Source organism: Pipra filicauda, unplaced genomic scaffold (genome assembly GCF_003945595.2).
Source record: "Pipra filicauda isolate LSUMZ 115617 unplaced genomic scaffold, ASM394559v2 scaffold42_size3861933_pilon, whole genome shotgun sequence".
NCBI lineage: Eukaryota > Metazoa > Chordata > Aves > Passeriformes > Pipridae > Pipra > Pipra filicauda.
Genome location: NW_024104565.1, coordinates 1,727,868 through 1,749,292, shown reverse-complemented (window position 1 = coordinate 1,749,292; position 21,425 = coordinate 1,727,868). Strand labels below are relative to the sequence as shown.

General features: G+C 40.2%; 1 protein-coding gene across 2 annotated transcripts in view; it reads left to right on the top strand.

Annotated features, from left to right (window-relative positions):
• The window catches only part of PPP1R14C (protein phosphatase 1 regulatory inhibitor subunit 14C), a 53,638-nt gene that overhangs the window by 17,292 nt on the left and 14,921 nt on the right, over nucleotides 1–21,425 (top strand). Inside the window, exon 2 of one of the 2 annotated variants that reach the window (XR_003543157.2) lies at nucleotides 10,282–10,379. The exons of the other annotated variant lie outside the window; for it this stretch is intronic. The gene's annotated coding sequence lies outside the window, so the exon portion shown is untranslated. The remainder of the gene's footprint in view (nucleotides 1–10,281; nucleotides 10,380–21,425) is intronic. 2 annotated transcript variants of the gene reach the window in all.

The window sequence follows — 21,425 nt, the reverse complement described above, 5'->3', positions numbered from 1 at the left end:
CTAAGGATGAAATAGCTGTAAAAGGCAGAGTAGCCATACAAGGTGGAGAAGGGAGGGGAGAAGAGGGACAGGCTAAACCCAGAGCCCATGAATGTTGTTTGGAGGAACTGCAGTCCTCCTAAGGACTGGAGGCTGGCTGGAGGTGTTAAAAGGAGAAAAGATGGTAAGAGCTCGAGCACTGTATCTGATCCAGTATTCCTTCAGAAGCTGGCAATGCAACTCTCTCCTATCACTTTGTCATGGAAGTTCAGTGGCAGGTAACACAGGATAAAAGGAAGTACTGGAGCTGATGACTTTTCTGGTTGCATCTTCATAACTACCTGACCTGCAAAGCTTTCTGCAAAGATTCATGTAGGTAAGAGAAAAAGGCTTAAACTTGACAGATAATAATTTCTTTGCAGCAATGTAAGCCAGTCTTGACTGCTGCTGTGTTAATGGTGCCTTAAAGAAAACTATCAGCAGGCTAATGGCAGCTTTGAAAACAAAACTTTTTGTATCCAAAAAGATGAACATTTCCAATCCTAATGATCCATTTAACTGCCATTATTAAATACATCACAAGAAAAGTTATATGCAATTAAAAAGGAAGAAGCCTGTTAATGTAACATTGAGGCTGTGCGATTGAGGACAGTTAGCTAACTGGAAGACCAATTTTTAAAACTAAGGTTAGTTTTCATTTGACTCTTACAGAATTTTATTCTTCCTGTTTCCCAGATAAATATTTACATTGCTTTAATTCTGAAACACAGTCAGTCTGAAGTGCTCAAAGGTTAATGAACAAAGCTTCAGCACTAAGGGCTAGCTAAGTATTTCCTCCACGTCAGAGATGGAAACTATCACTTTACAACTTGCTCAACGTCACACATATATTTCATGGTAAGATCCTATTGTAAGGTTATTGGAATCAGTCAACTATTTAGGCTGTGTTTAATTGTAGTATCAATTCAGTATTTGTAATTCCTGTTTCCTAAATGTGGAGCGCTTCACTCTTTTCAAAAACAAACTTCCTTGTGAACTGCAAACTTCTGCAGGGTGGCAGTCTTGTAGTGTACAAATTAATTCGTGTTCAGTTGACGTGTTTATTCTGTGTGCAAGATAACCTTGCATGTAAAACACAGTCAGATGCAGAGCAGATGCACTAGCTTGGGCTCCTGGGCCTGGTGTACTCGTAAGCAGCATGGATCACTATGTACCTAGGCACTTCAGTCCCACATGCCCGTTGCTAGGACTGCTGGTGTCTTATTCCCATAGTTTTTTTTTTTTCTGCAGTAAACTGAGCTGCTTTTTATTTCCCAGGGAATTGTGGGAACTTGGCTGTTCTTGGGGCATATTTTGAGGGGGAAGAGAAGAAGATATTGTGGGAAAGCATCAAATAACTGAAATTGCTTTAGGGCTTAAATCAAAGGGCTATAACCATCAAAAGGTGGAAGAGAACCAGCCCACAAGAAAGCAGCAGTGAGGGTTTTGCCTGTAGCTCCAAACAGGCCAGGGTGGCTGGGAGTGGAATGCCAAGTGCACGGTGGACTGACTACTTGCGTGAGTAGGAGCTTGTTTGGAGAAATGCAGAAGTAAAGGTCCAAGCTGACTTGCTATAAAACAAAATGTTAAAAGAAGGCCAGAGTGGTTTTCTGTGATTAAAAATTTTGAACGAGACAAGTACCATTGCCTTGGCCTGTAGGGCAATGTGAAAATGCTCTGATGTAAAACTTTGGCCCAGTGCTCGAAACAACTGTTATCACCTAAACCAAATTGCCAGGTTGAAAGCATATGTAACATAAGCCACCAAGCTGCGTATACCAAGGGATAGGTAATTTTTAACTACAGCTTGTTTTTTTGTATATTTGGAATCTCTTTAGATTGGGAGCTCAACCAGCTGTTGCTTCTTCTTTGGCTCTATCTGAAGAATTTCAGGATTTCACATGAGTATTCCCTATTTGAGTGAATACATGGATTTTCAGTGATAAAAAGTAGTTATTTTTTGTCTATGTGTATTTTTTGTTTGTTCGTTAAGAACGACAACATGAAGGAACTTAAAAATTAGCCTGCTTTCCTTAGTGTAATTGCATAAATAGTTGTCCAGATCTACATCAGAAACCACAGTAGAAAATAAATTCTGGTTTGTGTTGAAACAAGGTGAAACTCACGTCCTAATTTTTCTAATTAAGTACATAATTGTTTAATCCTTCAGCATTGGAAAATGGTATTGCAAATTTGTGTATTTTGGTTTTGAATATTTTTATGTTACAAAGTATCTTATGACTTGGCTTGTCTTTATTCAGTGGTAGTTGCCAAAGGCGTTATATGAAGCATCTTCAGCATTTTTGAAGCAGAATAAACGTAGAAGTACTCTTGGCACAGCTTATCTCCTGCATGCAACTGTAGGTAGTGGGTATTTTAAACAAAGGAATAGTGACTATATTTGATTTTAATGAGTGGCAATGGGTTCTGCTACCTTCTTTTAACTCTCTATTAACTAACTAGCCTATTCCATAGGCTAGTTAGGAAGCTTATGTTAGACTCTTTCCTGGTCATAAAGTGCTACCCGGATGCCTGTATTCTGCTGTGCTGAAATGACCAGGCAATGGCTGCTGCATCTGTTCCATATTCAGTGGATTTTATCCTGAGAACTCTTGTTATGGCACTGCTTATTACAAATGTAGGATTTATTAGTGTCCTGACTCCTGTGCTTGGCACCATGTGTGCAGAACTGAACCATTTGTGCTTTATCTGAGCTACCTGCCTGTGGGAGGAAAATGGGTACAGTGTACTTTACACATATCTTCTACAAGCTGTGAAGATGCGCTTGAGGGGGTTGCTCCATCTTCTCTCTTCCTAACCATCTTCCAAACCATCTGGGTTTGGAAGAATTTGAGAAGTATTGAAAGTACCTATTTGGTAGCTTTGGGCAATAATGAGAAGATGGGATCCTCTAAAGCACAAATGTAGGTGCTTTAGAAAAATCTCAACTCTTTTCTTTATTTTCAGAAAACAGCTCTCCCTCTCCCAGTCCTTTATGTTGTCTTTCAACCAGCAGATAGAGACCTCTTAAATGGCCCGAGCTTTCTTAAGCCCTCCATCAGCGGAGAGAGTCAGACATTTCCTAAGCTGTTGCTGTGACAGTGAAGTTCAGTAAACAGGGGTGTGTAGGGGTGGAAAGTGCTTTTGCTGCAGTTCTGGAGGAATTTCTAATGTTTAAACATGTGCTCATTCTGGAGATATCCCAAAATTGGTGAGGTGAACTTTAAACTCTGCTTGCATTTGCCTTTTGAATGATTAAGAAGGCTAGCACTAAGCGAAGGTTGGTGGGAAGGAGCTGATGATACCACCTTGTGCTGACTGGAAGGACCCTGTGCCAGCCAGTGCCTTTTCTGAGCTAGACAGAGAATGCTTTGACTTGGTTTGCTGGAGAAAATCTTGCCTTTGGAGGTTGCATATATGTGGAGCCCAGCTTTACTTGGAGGAAAAAAATCTATCCACGAGCTTGGATTCAGGCCAATTACTGCATGAAAAAATTCTCATGCTGCTCCTGTATTTTGGCATGCTCACTCAGCCTGACCAGCTCTTAGAAAAGCACTAGTGTTTCTTTCACATTTCAGGGTGCCAGACTCCTCATCCAAACTTTTAATTTGAAACTGGGTATTCTATTATTAGCTGTAGCCTGAAGTGATTTTCAGAATCCACCTGTCACTTTGATTATGCTTACTCTTTATTTGCTTTGTTTTCTTGTTCATCGATAAGAGAAAATATTAAAGAAATGTGCATTCCTTGCAGCTTGTGGCTAATGTGGTGTGCTAACATGTTTTAGAATGCGTAATAAGAGTTTTGAAGAAATCTGGTAATGTAGGTTTGACAAAGAGTGATTACATGCAATCATGACAATGCATGGGGAGTCCTCTGAAGCTCAGGCTTTTGATTTGGGGGGGAAAAAAGAGGGTTTGGGGCTACCTGAGCACTGATTTGCTGCTACCAGTTTTAAAAGGGTCCTCTTCCACTGCAGAAAGTCTTCTGATCTGGTGCTACAATGTACTTAAAAGCCGAGCAGGAGCACATTATTTTTATGGGCATAAACACTTTCTCCAAGCTCAGGACAGCTTGCTGAACTCATTCAAATATAAATCCCGAAAGCAGCTTTTCTGGCCGATAGTAGTTTGGACTGTAATTAGATCAGGGTTGGCTGTGTTTTTAAGGCATTAAGTGTATTTGTTTCCATTATTAAGCTAAAATGACAAGCTAAAAATGTTTGGCAGAAAATTTTGTCTCTGTGTGTGTCTTCTGGCATGCTAACTTCTTTAATTCTAGCTTGAAATTGGCCAGAGAGCGTGATTTTAACTGTAGAATTTAGCTGCCTATTTTTACAAAACTTACAGACCCCCTGAGTATCTTCACTGAAGGTAAGAACTTCCTTCTTTATGAAATTGTAGAGGATACACACAGATAAGTTGTTATACCTTCCTATATATTCTTGAAAAGGAAAGGGCTTTATTTGGACACCTGAGAATCAAGACATGACATTACAGGAAACCCACACTTCCTTAGCTCTAGTGCTCCCTAACCCGTGTAATTGTTTCCGCTTAGTGTAAGAACAGACCTGAGCAATCCAAACACAAATGTGATACATAGCCCAGCCCTCTTTGAGTATCACTTTAAAGTGGATGTTTTACTAAAGAAAATGACCTGTTAGCAAGAAGTCAGACTCCGATGTGAAACATTTTCCAGTTAGTAGTCATCCCCTGAATCTACTTTGTTGATGTACCATTTCATTGGCAAAGGGAGTCTTCGCTCTTTTGTGTGCCACAGTGTAAAAAAACCCAAACCACAAACAAGCAAAAGAACAAAATGACCCCCCTCAAAATATACCCTCCAACCCCCGAAACTCCAGTGATCCTGTATGTTACCCTGGGAGCTAGGTGAACAGTTGTTTCATCTACAAGGGGTCTTGTGGAAGTCAGCTGTTTCGGGGTGCATTGGATGTAGTTTGTGCTGAAAACTACTTTGACAACTGAAATCTTTTAAAAGTGGAAAACAACAGAAACGTGAGACAGGAGCAGCATGGATCTTCCTCTCTTATCTTTTTTTTTTCTTTCCCAGGGAGGGAAAGGGAGTGCCTGACTTTGATCTTATTCCCTTCCTTCCACCTGCCTCTGCGTGTGTGTTCATGCAGTTTCATGTCTGAGACTTGATTAGCATCTCAGGTGTTCCTGAAACATCTCCCATTTGAGAAAATCTGTAGGTGGAAATAGAAAAGGCTTGTGAGAATCTGGAGGAGCAGAGATTATAGGAGTCTTCCTCATTAACATGTGTGTGTCCAGGCTGATTTCTATAAGGGCTTCAAATCTTAAGACTTTGTATATTTGTAAGAAAAGTAGCCAGTTAAAAATAACTTGATTTTTTGTTTAACAGTGTATTATACTTTGAATTCGAAGTTCCTTTGAACTGGCTATAGACTAGCACGCAACTGGTACTTTAGAGGTGCACAGGAGCGCTTCTGAATTCCTTCTGATGGCATCAGTTCTGTAACCATGACAGTGAAGTCAAACTCCATGAGGTCGTGGTTTGCAGAAAGGGTGTGATTACTCACGGCTATCATTTTGTCCCTACATTGGAAATAGGCTGCTGCAGGTATTTGGTTTATATGCAGGAGTTTTGTAGGTGTGAGTTATATGAGAAGGAGCTCCACTGAAAGACTTTATTTTGGGTTCTTTGGGTAATGATGTTAAGTTTCTTATACATACTTCACTGCCACCCAAAGACTCTGGATTTCAGACTATATGCTAAGTACAGCATCAATAATAACACTACTGTCCTTTATCATTTTATTTTAAGTGGCAGTGTTTAACTGCTTGAAATTTTCTTCTCCTGCTTTTCCAATCCTATCTTTTATTTCAAAGGTGGAGTAATGTGAGAAGAATGCAAAATAGTCAGCTATTTGACTAAGATGTGCTAATGAGAAGAAGGTGATCTATGTTTAAGAACAGGAACAGAAAGGATGTTCAGACTGTATTACTTCCTTTTTTTTGATATCTGGAAGTAGAAAATAATTTTCTACAGAAAATAATACAGCACTATATTGAGTAAATTAATTAAAAACTCCAAATTAAATGTTTGACTTGAGGAAGGTTAGGGTTGGTTTTTTGGTTTGTTTCTGTTGGTATGCTTCTTAGTTTTGTTTTGTTGTTCAGGGTTTCTTTGTAGGGTTTTTGTTGTTGTTGTTTTTGGGGTTTTGTTTTGCTTTTTGTTTTGTTTTTTTTTCTTTCTTTTTTTGTACTTTGGGGTTTTTTCCACACTGAAATTAACATCTGTTGGGTGGTCAAGGTAGCCAACTGGTAGCGCCCATCTTTAGAACTTCTGATGTGTTTCATTTGACCTGGTAGTAAAATAATTAGTCTTAAAATACAGTGTAACAGATGGGAAAATTAAATTACATTAATTGTGATTTTGTAACATGTGTCCTTTGGTGAAGCGTTGTAAGCTACACAATCAGCCAGACTTGAAGACAGTCTGCCCTTTGTCTCACATCCTGACACAACCTTTATCATGGTATACTGATTAACTTTATCATGATCTGAAGAAGGGCATTGTCTCCAACTTTATTGGACTAGGATAATACTGTATGTTGCCTCCAGGATCAAAAATAGCAGCAGTGAACTTCAACTACCTCCTTAACAGAAGGATGTATGTCTTCCATGTAGTTATATGAGAGACACTATTAGTTAGATTCATCTGTCATGAGACAGACCTCCAGGCTGTAATGGCTTGATGCTCCCTTTACAGTCTCCTCTTGTTTACTATGGATGGATGGTTGCTCAATCATAGAATCATAGAATGGTTTGGGTTGAAAAGTACCTTAAAGATCATCTAGCTCCAACCTCCCTGCCATCGGCAAGGACACCTTCCGCTAGACCAGGTTGCTCAAAGCCCTATCCAACCTGGTCTTGAACACTTCCAGAAATGGGGCATATTCCACAGATGGGGCATGATAACGTTTCTGTGGTAGACATAGAAAACTGGGTGAGAGAATTCCCAACTTGTGAGTCCTGGGACTTGGTAAAAAAAACAGTCATTTTTGTAGTGTTGCTTTAAAATGTTTCCCAACAAAAATTATTTTGATCAGATGAAGGTCGCATTCTGGAAGACAGCTGCTCCTGAGTTAGATATGACTGTTTACATATTAAGTGGCTTCATGTGTATGAATTTTAGTTGTCATGTGATCAATGTGTGTATTTGATAGCAGGGTAGATGAAGAAAGGAGAAGGCTAACCTCTAAGTGTTTCCAAGACATAAAACAGTGAAAGGAGAGCAAGACTCACAGAAATGAGTAGCTGAAGTGTGAATCCAGATGAATTCTTTGAATGGCTCCGTGAGAGTCTGCTAGAGGCTAGAAACCAGCCAGTGTTGTCCAGAAGGAGGAAACACATGTTACAGCCTCACCTGATGGCTTGCTCAAGCTGTTGTGGCTCCTTGCTGTAAATATATTGTATTGGCTAAGTTCAAGATCTAGAAATTTTGAGCCCATATTACACAAATCATGAGACAATTTAGAAAAACAAAGTTGGTCTGTCTCTTGACTCCTTAATTGCTCTTGCCAACAGCTTCTGAATGATGCCAACAAAATTAATAAAATGTCTTTTGCAAGACCAAACCACTGTTACTAGAGGCCTACTGAGACAGGCACTTAGTTGCAAACACAAATGAGATATAGTACTGCCTGAGAAATGTGGTGTTGGGGTGTCTAGTGATGGTGACTGCAGTGCACCCAGTGAGATGGTGCATATAGAGATAGGGGCATCAGCTCACTGGACATCATCTCAAGATGTCTAGTAAAGTTCCCATTTTGTCCATTAAGTAAAAAACTGCATTTTAACTTCTAACTACAGCATTTTTCTGATGCTCTTTCATGAGTTCTGTTGCCTGAAAGACACATTTAAGCTTTTAACCTCTCCTCATGGGGACTTACAGAGAATTGGGCTCAAAACTTTTTAATCCTAAGCAAATTTTAACTACTTGAGCTAGATGTAGTGCTAGAGCAGAAGGCGTGTGTTGGTTTTAGCTATCATATGGCCAGGGAGCAGTACCCATAGGCATAACCTGTGTTCCTTACAGCTCTGTGAGCAAAGCGTGATGGCATTTTGTAAAAATGTTAAAACACTTGTCTCTGGAGATGCCTCAGAACAAGGCCCCTACATGATGAGTAGGCAAAGAGGCTACTGTAGCATGAAGAGGCAGGTTTTAGCAGAACAGAACAAGGTGTACCTGTACATGCTACCAGAAACCTTCTCCTCTAATATGGCAAAGCTTGCGCTCTTTGCTGAACCAGACTTCCATTCTGCTTGGTTATTTGTTCAGAGCGTCTCTCTTTGTTGTGAGGATCAGAGAACTATCTGGAGGTGCACGTGAGGTAAAGTGTCTGAGATCGTTTCAGAGTTTGTGTGACAACAGCATTTTTAGTGAAAAGCAGAATGTATTTTGAAATTTGACTTGTTAACTGTTCCTTTTAATAAGACTTAGGCTGAGCTGGTTTCCCTGTTTGGAATTCAAAGGCCGAGGAGTTAATATTCGATTTCAATCCCAGCTCTCCTGATTTACTTGCTACACATTTTTTCATTTTTTATTTTTAAGATGCAAACCTGTTGATTTCACAGATCTGTGGTTTCTTGGTGTAGTACAGATGATACTGCCTATTTTCCAATTTTTGCACCTTTTAATGAAATTGAGCGTCTCTTAACATGGTGCCTGGCGTGCTCTGAACTTCAGGATTGGAGCCTTGGGAAAGTCACTAGTTTAACTTTGATTCTTTTGATGCCAGCTTTTCTAAGAGGAGAAACTGAGCTGAGGTTGCTGAGATTTAGCTTATAAATTTTGGAACTAGCAGAGAGCTGTTTTGTGTCTCTTCATAATAGCTGGCCCCGACAGTTTAACAGAGCTTATTGACCATCTGCTTTGTCTAGTTTGCCACATGGCAGAGTGACAACTAAGCCAAAATACTGGCTGCACAGTGTATTAATTAAACTACTTGCTTGTGAACACTATCAAGATACTGAATTGATGGACGTTGTACATTTAACTTGAAGAGTTTTGTCCTTTCTCTTGCTGCAGTTGCTGGGTGTTGAGCTGAAGAACATAAGATTGGTGGTGAGAAAGGAGCTGTTTGACTGTATGTTGGGGTCCCAGTTTGTCTCCTTGCCCTCTGTCTTCTGTTAACCCACTCTCAACAGATGAGATTCAGAGTATATTACAGTCTTGTTCCCCTGCTGCTACTTCTGACTGCTGTTCTTTACCTCTCACAAAGCTGGCAAAAGCAACAGCTGTTTCATAATTTCTCTGTTTGAAGGGAGAAATATAGTAATGGGGCCAGGGGAGAGAATAAAAAACTAGTCATCTGGCTTGCATAAGACTAGAGAGAAATGTCTTTCTTGTCTCTTTTTTTGAGAGGCAGTATCTCTTCTGAAAGCAGATTTCATATTCTTCAGTGTTTGTATTCCTGGAAGTACAATGCATCTTTCTCCAGGGTGAGAGCAGAAGTTGAGAGCTTTAAGCAAATAGCATTGGTTATGTCTGCATATCTCTAGCTGGAGAAACCTGACTGTGGGCTGCTTGTTAGTGCGACTAATTCTGCTCAAAGGCATAGACCCCTGGGAAAGCAGTTTTTAAATCCAGACTGTGCTGGTGGCAGACATATAACATGCTCCCCGAAAGGGATGTGGCAAGACTTCGGCAATATCCAACAACTGTCTGCTTGATCAAGGGACAAGAGATGCTGTAGGTAGCATCTCTGCATTTAGAAGCCGAATCCGGTTGAGCTTGTTATAACGAACACATGGCTTGTTAATATGCTCTGCTGGGCTGTGGCAAGCCATGCTTCTTCAAGGCTTTGCTACCTATACTTTCATTGCAGAAATTTGTGTACATTCTTTTTCTTCTGGTAATTTTCTGTAACAACAGGTAACTGTTCATGCATATGTGGATGTAGGTGCATATTTGTGGTTTATTAACATGATCCTGAAGGGTTAGTGTGTATATATGTGTGCACTGTGTATATAGTGTGGTGTTGGATGGTGTAACATGAAATAATATTGCAATTCAGTGTAACATCAGTCTGAATGAAGCTACTGTTTGGCTCTATTTTTAATATACCTGAGCTGCTGGAAATGCTTTGCATAGTATGGAAACAACTTCAAGAGAAAACTGAAAGAGTGCTGTACTCATTTGGGTTCTGTCTGAAAAGCTGTGTCTAGTTGGCTGCAGACAAGGCCACTGATAACATACCCTTGTTTTGGCCTCTAGAAACTCAGTGCTAACCAGAAGCATCGCTCTGATTTTGTTCTGGACTTCCAGGAGCTGCAGAGGATCTCTGATTTACATCAAAGTGCTTTGGATCCCAGGTAATCTTGGTGTGTGCGCTGTCCTACAGAACCAGGAAACTATTTAAGAAATGAGATCTTGAGTATGCATGAGAGTTCTCTCCTTTCTGAGAATCTCTGGTATTCCAGATAATTGAAGGTGGCGCCTTCTGGCATTTAAAGGATACTTGAGAAAATTGCAGTCCCCTTAAAATCTTTTTTACTTCCCACCGTTTTTTCCCTACTGCATTAATTAACATACTTAAGAGTAGTCTATTACTTTTTTGTTAACTTGAAAACGTGAGGATTATGGCCCCTCTGCCAGGGCTCTAACACTGATAATAAAGAGCTAGGCTTAATACAGCTTTAGAAAAATATTCCTTTCCTGGAGCTGTAGTTCAGTCTAGGAAACAGTTTAAGCAGTTGTTTTTTTTGGCATGTATATGGGAGTTGTACTGCTAAGAAGGGGGTGGAGGGGGTGGGGAAGTGTTCATGCTTCAGCAGCCTCTTGGAGTTCTTTCCCTTCAGTTCAGCCCAATTGAATTTCTCTGTTCTTGCTATTGTCACTCCGTAAGTTCGTCTCATTTAAGGACCTCATCAGTCCTGGGCTTGCTCTATTTGCCTGCATCATCTTTCCGCTACAGAGATTTGTGAGGGCTAGCAGCTGTTGCATGAGCATCTGGAATGTTTATGGTTGTGCTGGAAAATATAGCCCGTTTGTGTATCTGAAGAGCAGAGGGACATCTCAGTGCTTTGGCCTCATTCTATTTTGAGCTTGCTAACACTGTCATGATCATACAGCTCACCACAAGTTTTCATTATCCAATGTGAAAAGGTCTGCCACATGTTTGCTGCTGGCAAGATGATAGTTTGTTGTGGAAGATGATAGGCTCTTTGGCATTTAAAAAGTAAAGCTGCAAGTAAATTAGAAGCTTCAGGAATGACTTCAGTTTTTTACTTTTATACAAAGCCAAAACAACAAATATCTTGCCTTACATTATACTTTTCTTCTTCTGAATGCCTTAAATTACTTTTCAGGCTATGGTTATGGAACTACAAAGCTTTTATTTCTTTAAAAAAAAAAGTGTATATATATCCACATCATCCATAACTTGTTTCTTTTGGAATGCCACTGGAAAGAAAAACACTTTTTTCTTCTTCCTGTGACTGTTTCCAACAATGCATATGATTAGAGATTGCTGACAAGTCCTGACTTCGCAAGTTTGTGTCTCTGTGAAAGATGGAGGAAAATATTTTCACATATATTTGACATCGGCTTAGGAAAGATAAAACTTGAAGTTGAAGCAGAAGGAGAACAAATTTTAGGCTGATCACAGCAAAGTGAGATTTTGTTGAAAAAGTGCACTATTTAGGGGTCAAGGAAGCTGAAATGGGAGTTCCTGGTGCTGAAGGCTACCTTGGAAGGCAGTTAAGCTGGTGTCTCTTCTTGAAACAGTTGTTGCAGATCATCTGCAGGCTCTGCCAAGTGATACTTGCTCAGTTTTCATTTTCAAGGTGGCAACACAATTAATAAGGTTTGCTGGCTGTTCAAAGTGCAATTCTTTGGCAGTAAGCAAAGGTTAGCTTCTCTTGGGATGGGTAACTATGATCATAGGGACATAGTGAAATAGGTAGAAGAATGCAGGGAGCTGGGTCTCAAAAAGATTTGCTGCAAGCTTTTCTTTTGGTTGTGCTTTGGACTTCTTTGCAATGAATTCTTCTCTTGCATTTGTGCTCTAATGGCAAGGATGTGCTCTTGATGTGTAATTAGTGTCTCCTTACAACCCATTTTTCAGAGTCAGGAAAGTGTGAATGTGTATACTTGAACCTTAATGAATTGGAAGGCATTTTTGACACGTTTTGGAGAGCTTTTAAATGGTGGTATCCTAAAATGCTAGCTAAAACCTAAATTCCTTTCAAATATGCCACACTTGGATATAATAAAAGAATTTTGGAAAAAATGAGAGGGCTAAAACTTATTGACAATTAGATATTAACTAAAATGGGATGAAATGACATGACATTGAACCCATGAGCACATATATCAGGTAGTGAAATGGTGCTTTTGCAAGTGTGAAGGAAGGGTGCATGGCAGAAATCTCAGTTAACAAACCAGCTGGGAAGACAACACTTCAGTGCAACAAAGAGATCTGAATGCTTCCATTGAAAATCCCTGTTTTGAAAGGAATTAATACACCTATAACAATGGCAGAGAAGATAGTCTTAATTTATATGTTCAGCTTTCACCTTCCAGCACTTACTTGTTTTCTCTGTCTTCCAGTGATACAAACTTTTCAGATGAGACATTTATTGAACTGTGAAGTGTTAACAAAATGGATCTTTTTTTGTATATTTCTTACTGGCTTGGTCTATTTTGTACGTAGAGAAAAGTTGGGCAAAAATGCCTTTTTCTAACTTAGCAGCTGTGTCTGCATTAGCATCATGATGACTCTTCCTTGGAGACTAGGCAAGAATTTCCCAACCAGGAGAGGAAAGCACAAACAGGTATTTTGCCTGTTCAAGACAAGTGGGCATTTTTCTGTCGTACTGGGCGGTTGCATCAGTGTCATAGTCAAAATCACATGATTTTCAAGGGTTGTCACAATTTTTCTAAAGTTATCAAATACCCACATTGTAAAATAAGAGTAAATAGCAAGTTGTATTTGACTCTCAACTTCCATTTCCCAACTAAACCAATGGAAGTGTTTAAATGAATGATAGGGCCATGAACTAAGCAAGGCCTGCCAAACTGTGTTTTTTTGCCAGCTTGGGATTCCTAGAAGTTGTTTTGTTCCAAGTCAGAGCCTATTTTGGTTTCTCACTGTTGGATGCTTTATGACAGGAGTTCTGAGCAAGTGCTTCCTAAACAGCTGCTCATACAACAACTACTGTGTATGGACAGACCAGAGTCAGCACTGCAAGTGTGTGACCCCTGACTAGTGTTTCAGTCACCCATTCAAGCAACAGATAAATACCAAACTAAAAATAGCAAGTCCAGGGCCTAGGATAAGTATTTTCAGTCACCTACATAATAGGCTCTTTTGAAAACTTGTTAAAACACAGGATACCAAGAAATTGATTTGATAAAAAAACCCCTAAGTAGTGAGTGTATGCATTTGTTTTACTTTTACGAAATTCCATTTAGCAGCTAATTAGAGGAAAAGTTACTCCTGTTGATTCTTCGCAAATTACTTCCTTAGCTTTCATATAATAATAATAATAATGAATAAATTAAAAAAAAAAAAAAACAAAAACCAAAAAACAACAAACAAACTGAGAGGCAAAAATTCTTGAACAGAAGCAGGGAAAAGGAAAGTAAAAGGATCTATTATTTATCTTTATTGGCCAAGGCACCTGCACGAGCCGCCAGTGCTGTTTGTCATTGCAGGCTGCATCCAACTCTGTACGAGTTACCTTCCTGCTGATGATGGGAGAATGCAGCCAGTGAAATGTGGCAGCCAGCCCAGGCATCTAAGTAAAAAGGCATGGTCTTCTGAAAGAGCACAGAAAGTCTTCCTTCCAGCCAAGAAAACTTGATGGGTGTGTTGGTGACCAACAATAGGCAGTGTGTCTGCTAGGCAAGCCCAGCCTCAACTGAGTTGGCAGAGTTTGAAGTGCAATAAAACTCAGTTTAGCTCTCCTAACACATTGTTCTTTCAATAGCAGCTTTATGGCCCTGCTAGCAAGCAGGATAGAGAACTGTGGAAATAGAGGAACTGAGGTGTCTTCTTCTGCATGCACACTTCTAGAGTATTTGAGTGAGGTCACCATGGCATTCTCATATAGTCTGAATAAATATGAAGGTAACTCTGACAGTAGTGGTCACATTGGTGCAGAAATATACAGTGAATTTTAGTGGCTGGTTAGCCCATACTGATTAAATGGAGCCCCTGACTTTCACTTGAAAATCCCACTGCCATTACTCCTGGGTGTAGGTAGGCCAGAATCTACATTGAAACAGCTTGTGGAAATTATTATGCTTCATCTATTACAAGTTATTAACACTATAAAACTCTAGCTTCAAGTTGATATATCAACGGTTTTTCAACTACTTGCTTTTTTGTTGTTTGCCAAATGGTACCATTTTTCCTTCAAAGCTTTGTGTTGGCATAACTGTGTGGCACTAAGGCAGTTTAGATGTGATATGCAGCCTCTGCCTGTGGTGCAGCAGAACACAGGAGCAGGGGAGTGGTCCAGGTTTTCTGTTGCTCCATTCAGAAAACCCATAGTTGCATAGTCTCTATAGATTCAGTTGTCCTCTGAAATTGGCCCTGACTCCCTTTCAGCTGAGTAACTTCACTTCAGGAAGTGGTTTGGCAGTACTTGTACCTGTCTCACTGTGCTTTAACTTAACCTTCCCTTTCCCTTTTTTCAACTGAATTTTGACACATGGCTGTCTTATTTTTCCTCCACCCCTTATACAGGGTAAAATGTCATGCTAACCATGTTGTGGTGTAGGAGCTAACAGCTGACTTAAATTTAGTGTCTGTAGCTGTAAGTTTAAATCATGATGTGTTGCCATTGTCTTTCTGCCCTCTAGCCTTCTAATCGAAGGAAAGCCAAAACTGCAGTGGCATCTGCAAAAACAGCAGCTGCCTCTGTGTTGAATGTCAATGCAGGCAGGCTTTTGTTTTGGGGGAGGGTGAAGATATTCAGGGAAGCTGGGTGGAGGGATGTGTACTACTCTGGATGTGGATGTCCTTTCGCTATCCTCTTTCACAAAGGCTTACCCATAAAGGAAGCTTTCACAGGAACTGCATTGAGGGATGATGATCTCTGCCCAAAACCCTAATCCCTCCTTGCTGATAGAGGAACCCCACATGAAATAACAGCACAACAGAGTTGTGTCTTTTTGTATCACCTAAGTGCCGGGATTGTGCTGTTGCCATTTTTGTGTACTACTGTGCTACAATAAAAACTTCAGGGTGCATTTACTGCTTTAGAAGGGCTGACTCTTTGAATGGAACTCGGAATTGGAATAACATCTGTCTACTTCATCTGCTCTACTGTCACTTGAGAGCCAAGAGGAGAGGCAGTGCCAGCTTGAAACAAACAACAATGGCTTACAGTGACTGAGCCAGCTTGAGTAATGAGATGGAAGAACTTTGCATGAGTTGGTGCCCCTCCCCTATTTATTAAAAATATCAGTTGTTGCTAATCGCTTTAATGAAGTTCATAACTAGAATTTTAAATGTTTTGTGTGTACAGCCATTGCCCTGTTAGTATATTTTTAACTTACACTTGAATTCTGAAGCTGTAGCTGTACGTAACTCCTGGCACATACATTAACATTAAGATGCCCTTATACTTAAGTGATTCCCAGAAGTTTTTAAATTTGTTTTGTGCCATGTTTTTTCTTTATAGTTATTTCTAAGTAAGGAAGTTTGAGCTGTTCTTGGCTATTGATAAGTAACACTAACATACAGGATTAGTGTCCCAGTTTGCCTAGGGTAATATCCTTATACAGGGATTGTCCTGCTTGACATCATTCTGTTCTGAGTTCCTTCCTCCTTCCCACCACCCAAAACCAAACCCTTCAAACCTATGATGACTTATACTTTCTAGGCAACTTGCAAGAATACTGACTGACAAGTTATATTTTCAGGTAATATAACTCACAGAGGGAGCATGTCCCTGTTGTTTGACTGTATCAAATCTCTAAACTTGCCATTATGGAGACTGATTAAATCAAAACTTTGTGTCCCTCTTTTTGCCTTTAAGGGACATACTGCTCAAACTGATCTGCTACCTATATGACAGGAAAAGACAATGAAGATGGTGGTAGATATGGAGGAGGCCAAGAATTCCTAACAGTGCCTTTTCAGGGAAGGTTGGCTAGGTTGCAGGATGGGCATGCTTTTCCAGTTGTCAAAGGAGCATGGTGGTATCTGTTTCAACATGTAGTCCTGTGCTTTTTCTCATAGTATGTCTCTGGCTGGGAGCAACACACCCCGAAGTTGCATACTGGCACGGATCTGGGATGCTGTTAGTCTATGCTTTAGACCTTGGAGCTTGAGAGTACTCCCTGTTGTTCCCTGGGTTCAGACAGGAGCCTCCAACAGATTTCCTCGTTGAGATTTCCTTGTAATGTGATATGCACTTCCTAATATAAGCTTTAGGCTGTTTGCCCACTTATCTACTTACCAAAATAGGGTGAATTGGCAGATGCAGACAGGCTTTAGCTGTTTCTTCTCTGAGCCAGGTGGATGTGGGTAAGCTTTGGTCTGGAAATTTAATTGCTGTGTTAATAGACTATGGCACTTGAATGTACATGCTCTGCCAACAGGGTTTATTCTCTTGGTCTTAAAGCTGCCCTAATCCAGCTATATTTTCTGGACCATGCAACATGACACACTGGCTGAGCAAATTGCAGTCCAGCTGTGCCTGCCTGTGTAGACACTACCATTGAATGTAAGTATCTGTCCATCTTTTCTGCAGGTTTGTTCCACCCTGTTCATTGCTAGACTTTAGTGATTCCTCGGTAAGCTCCCCCTCTGCTTCACAGCAAGGTGTGTAGTTCTCCATGCAGAGTCCCATAATCATTGTTCTTGGCATTACTCTTGATTTAATAACCAGCAAACACACTTTTAAAATGTTAAGCTTGTCCAAATTGAAATCATCTGAGCTGAGGAGGTTCTCAGTATGTGCTTGCCTCAGATGGAATGTCTTGGAAAGATTTTTAGGTAAGACGTCAGTTATTTCTGATGTTGAGACTAAAATTGGGATAAAAAAAAAGAGTGGTTTTTTCACATTGCTTGAGGACTTTCAACAGCTGAGTTGAAACTCTAATAGGTCTGATCTTGGAAATTTAGGAGGGATCAGATTTGCTGTGTGTCAGAGATGCCTGTGGCCAGTTTATGGAAGTGTTCTCAGTTTAATCACACACCTCCCCTCCTCTTTCACTTGTGCTTGTCATATGCCCGAACTTGTTAAAGTTTGGCAATAAGCTCAAAGATTGTCATATGTGAACAAACTTGCTCTGTAGGGAGCTACAAGTGGCTCGGCTCTTGCAGTTCGTCTTGGCAGGAAGCCCTGGTCACAGTGGCTGGGAGCTGAGTTGCTTGCAGCAGTCCTTTCTTTGGCCCTCAGTTGAAGGGAAAAGGTAGATTGGATGGATGTAGGAGCAATACCCCAAAAAGTAGACACATAGGTGGTAGGATTTTGCAGGAATCAAGCTGTGAGAGTAAAAGCTTGAGGGCTACATTTTTAAGAACAGGAGTAGAGGACAATGTGTACTTGAAGACAAAAGTTAGACTGTTGTTCTCCAGATCTGAGAACTGCATCTGGGTCTCAGAAGACCTTTCCATGGTCTACCAGCAACTTCAGGGGCCCTTGCTGTGTTTGCAAAGTGTTACCTCCCTCTAGTGGTCTGAGTGCAAGGCTATGCGCTGCTAGTGCCGGGGGTGAGGGTAGGTCATATCTAGACCATATAGATAAAACACTGTCTCCTCGACTTTTATCCAGCCGTTCGTACCATGTTATGTAGATGTGAGATACTGGGCAGCTTGCATAAGCCATTCTCTTGACACGTGAGCACTTGATGACCCTCCTTTTCTGTGTATTTAACTTAATCCATATGATGTCAGGCTTGAAGATGGGCTCAGCACAGGAGAAGGTTTCTGTTAAATGGCCACGCTGCCACAGATAAATTATGATTATTCAGAAACAGTAGGATCATTGACTCAAAATGAGTGGACAAATCTGGTAACTTTGCCTTGAATGTGCCTGCACTTTCATTTAGTGAACAAGAGTGATGGAGAAAGGTAAATTTGCTGTTGGTGGAAGAGGCTGCTGCTCTGGTTAGAACAGATTGGGTACAACACAGGTTTTTCTAGCTTTTAGCTGGAGCCAATACTAGATGGCATGTGCTCAGGAGTGTGGGGCCTCGCGCTATGTGTTGCCTTTCAGATTTCACGTTCAATGACTGGTTGCTAATGAGATAGGTGCCTGATGAGGGAGAAAATAATATGTAACTGCATGCTAAAGATTGTATCATACTGGGAGCAGCATCCTAAATGTGTTCACTGATTGTCAGCTGTACAAACTAATATTCACTGCTGCATGAACCACTTCACCGGGACCAACAGAAATGAGATATGATTTTTTTCCATGTCTAACATTAGATCATCATGTCTGCTATGGCATTATTGCTGCCAATATTTCAGGATTGGAGAAAACATGCTGTCATTTAGTAATTGGTTTGTACCGCTGAGGATTCTTGTTCCTACTGCAAGTTTTACAAACCCTGGCACTTTTGAGTGTCTTCTTGCTGTCTCCAGCATCCTTTCCTAATCTTCTCTTCCTCATACCAATCAGTAGACATGAGTAGTCTTTTTGTCTTGAAAATAGCTTTATTTTACCTGTGTATTTTGACTCTCCACTTAATTATTCTTTTTTTATTCTCAATTTTATCTACTTTTGCCCTGACCCAAAACAACTGTAGGCTTTAAAACAAGGAACACATGGGTTTTTCCTTTGTTTTTTAGACAAATGACTATTTGGTCATAGTCATTTACCTGGATTAAGTGCAATCCATTCATAATCCCATCAGGTTACACATGCAACCAATGACTTCTAGTCCTGGTAATTTATGGCACATTTATTTGTCATCCTGAGACTTAAGCCATTGTCTAGTAGTGCCATCCATGTCTGCAGATGACCTTGTTTAGAGCTAACTGTATTAGATGCCCATCACATGTCTGTTCCAAAATAAATAAATATTTTCTATATTAAATGGATATTTCTAGAAAAACTGATCCTATTTTCTAGTTCAGTTTTGATCACTTACACTGGCATCTTCCAGGACTTTGAGAGAAATCCATGATTCATACAATCTGAAACTTCCATACATCTGAACTGTATGGTTGTCTTTCCTTCCTTTGCTTTAATTTTTCTCTTGCTGTCCTTTCATGTTGCTTCCAAACACACTATACAAATATTGGCTTTAACTTTTCTTCCTGCATTTAACTTCTCCTGTCTTTGCCAAATTTAAAATCTAAAGTAAACACCAAACAAGCCTATTTAATTATTTCTCAGCACTGCAAATGAGATGATGCACAGTGAATGGGCAGTGAGGATGTGGGATAATAGGCTAATTTAAGAGTTGGATTTATAGGGGAAAGTTATCCATAGAGCAACTATTGCCTTTTAAATTTTAAAGCCTCAGATAAATGTTTAGTTAGTAAATACCTGGAATTATGTCAGACCAGCTTTTGCTGTACTGGAGGTGCTGTCCTCAAGGTCAGCAGACTGGGATATGTAAGTGTTCTTCAAGATGCCCCTGCCAAATCCGACCTTTGGCTTAAGCTGCTGAAGGAGCTGGTTTCAAAGGCTTTTTTCTGGTCTCACTAAAGGATGCTCACCTGTTTCTGATCCATTCACCACTGAGGCTGTGATCACCTCTGTCAGCTGGAGAGGTTGTAATATCTTAAACTGCTACATCTATTTGCTACACAATGCACATCTGTGCCCAAGGTCTTTTGCCAGTAGCTTGCAAAGAGTTCATGCAACCTAAAGAGTCATGGGACTATCTTTCAATGCAAGGTTGAATTTAAGTATGGAAACTAACTTTCATATTTTTTGACTTTTGAATACTGCAGCAGAAATCAGCTCACATTCTACCTTCATTGTTAATGCAAACTGGTGAGGGTGCTTAAAAGCAGAGTGCCCATTCTCTCCCCCCGCCCTGTGTTTCAATTCATAGATAGCATCTGCAACCCCCCACGTCTTCTATTTTAGCTTCCCTGGGGGCTGCTCCCTGTGTCAGCATGCTGCTTGTGGTTTCTGCCCCATCCCTACCCCTCCCATCATCTGCTATTTGCATCACCTTGTCTCCTCTCACTGGAGCAGAACATGGCAGTGCTTTGGGGTTTTTTTCACAGCCTTGTGACACTAACAAGACCCTCAAAATACCACCTTTTGGCTATGCACAGACCTTTTCAGGCTTGCCCCAGCCTAATCTGTAGCTGCTTAATTGTAGTAGGAACAATCACATTTATCTCACCAATAAAATGTGTCAAACAGAAGACATGACTGTGTCTTCCTTCCCTCTGTCATTACAGCTGTTGTGGAGCAGTCAGGCTCCTGACCTAAGGACATGTTTTTTATGCCTAACATAAAACTCTTGAGATCATGCAGGCACAGTAGTTCAGATGGAGAAAAAATGCTTTGATTATGTTTGTTCTTTCAGCCAAAAATTAAGACCAAGAGATAGCTTTTTGAGCTTCCCCCTTCATTTGTGTTCTGTACCAGAGTTCAAATCTGCTGTGAAGTGAAGATACACATGATCTTTTACAGAAAATGTATCTTAATTGAATGGCAGTATGTCAGACCCAATTCAAGTTCCTCATTTTGGAAGTATTTCTAATTTTTTTTTATAATGGCTTTCTGTGATGTAGAGGAGCTGTGTTACCTCTTACACCAAAGCTTCAGTGGTACAGTTGCCCTCTGGACTGATGGCACTGTGAACCTTGAAGATGTAGGAAAAGCTGACTTGAAGAAGATAAGAGTGAAGGAGGATACAAGCAGGGATTTCTTCCACTTTGTTGGTACCAATCAGAGTAAAACTAACCTTTCAGGAGCACTCAGCTTCAATGAAGTGTGACCACAAAAAAGAATTATATGCCTTACAGACAGTTCCCCCTCACTGTCGCTTTCCAACATTGTTTCATTTGCCAGAATGCTGCTCCAACAGACGAGAGTTCAAAATGTGTATCTGACAAAATATTTAATGTGCTGAACAGCACTTCTGAATGCAGAGAGGTGCACAACTGGCATTTACACAGGTCAATTAATGGGTATTTTGATAAGTTTACAGTATTAACAGTAACTCCAGGCGCCTTGTTTTAACAGTATTTAAGATGAACTGCTTAGATAAAATGTTCAGGAGGTTTACTATCTACTTGGGGAATTTCTGGTTCTTGGTGTGATATGCTAATTAGCGTAGAGTTGGGATAGTAAGCTACTAAGTATATCACTTAGTTGTGGATTAATTTTTATCCTTTCAAATTCTAATGGCTTTTGCTGAATATCTTTATAGTCTGTGGAAGACTTCTTTCCTCTTCTCCTTGTTGTTTAAATTGCTAATGA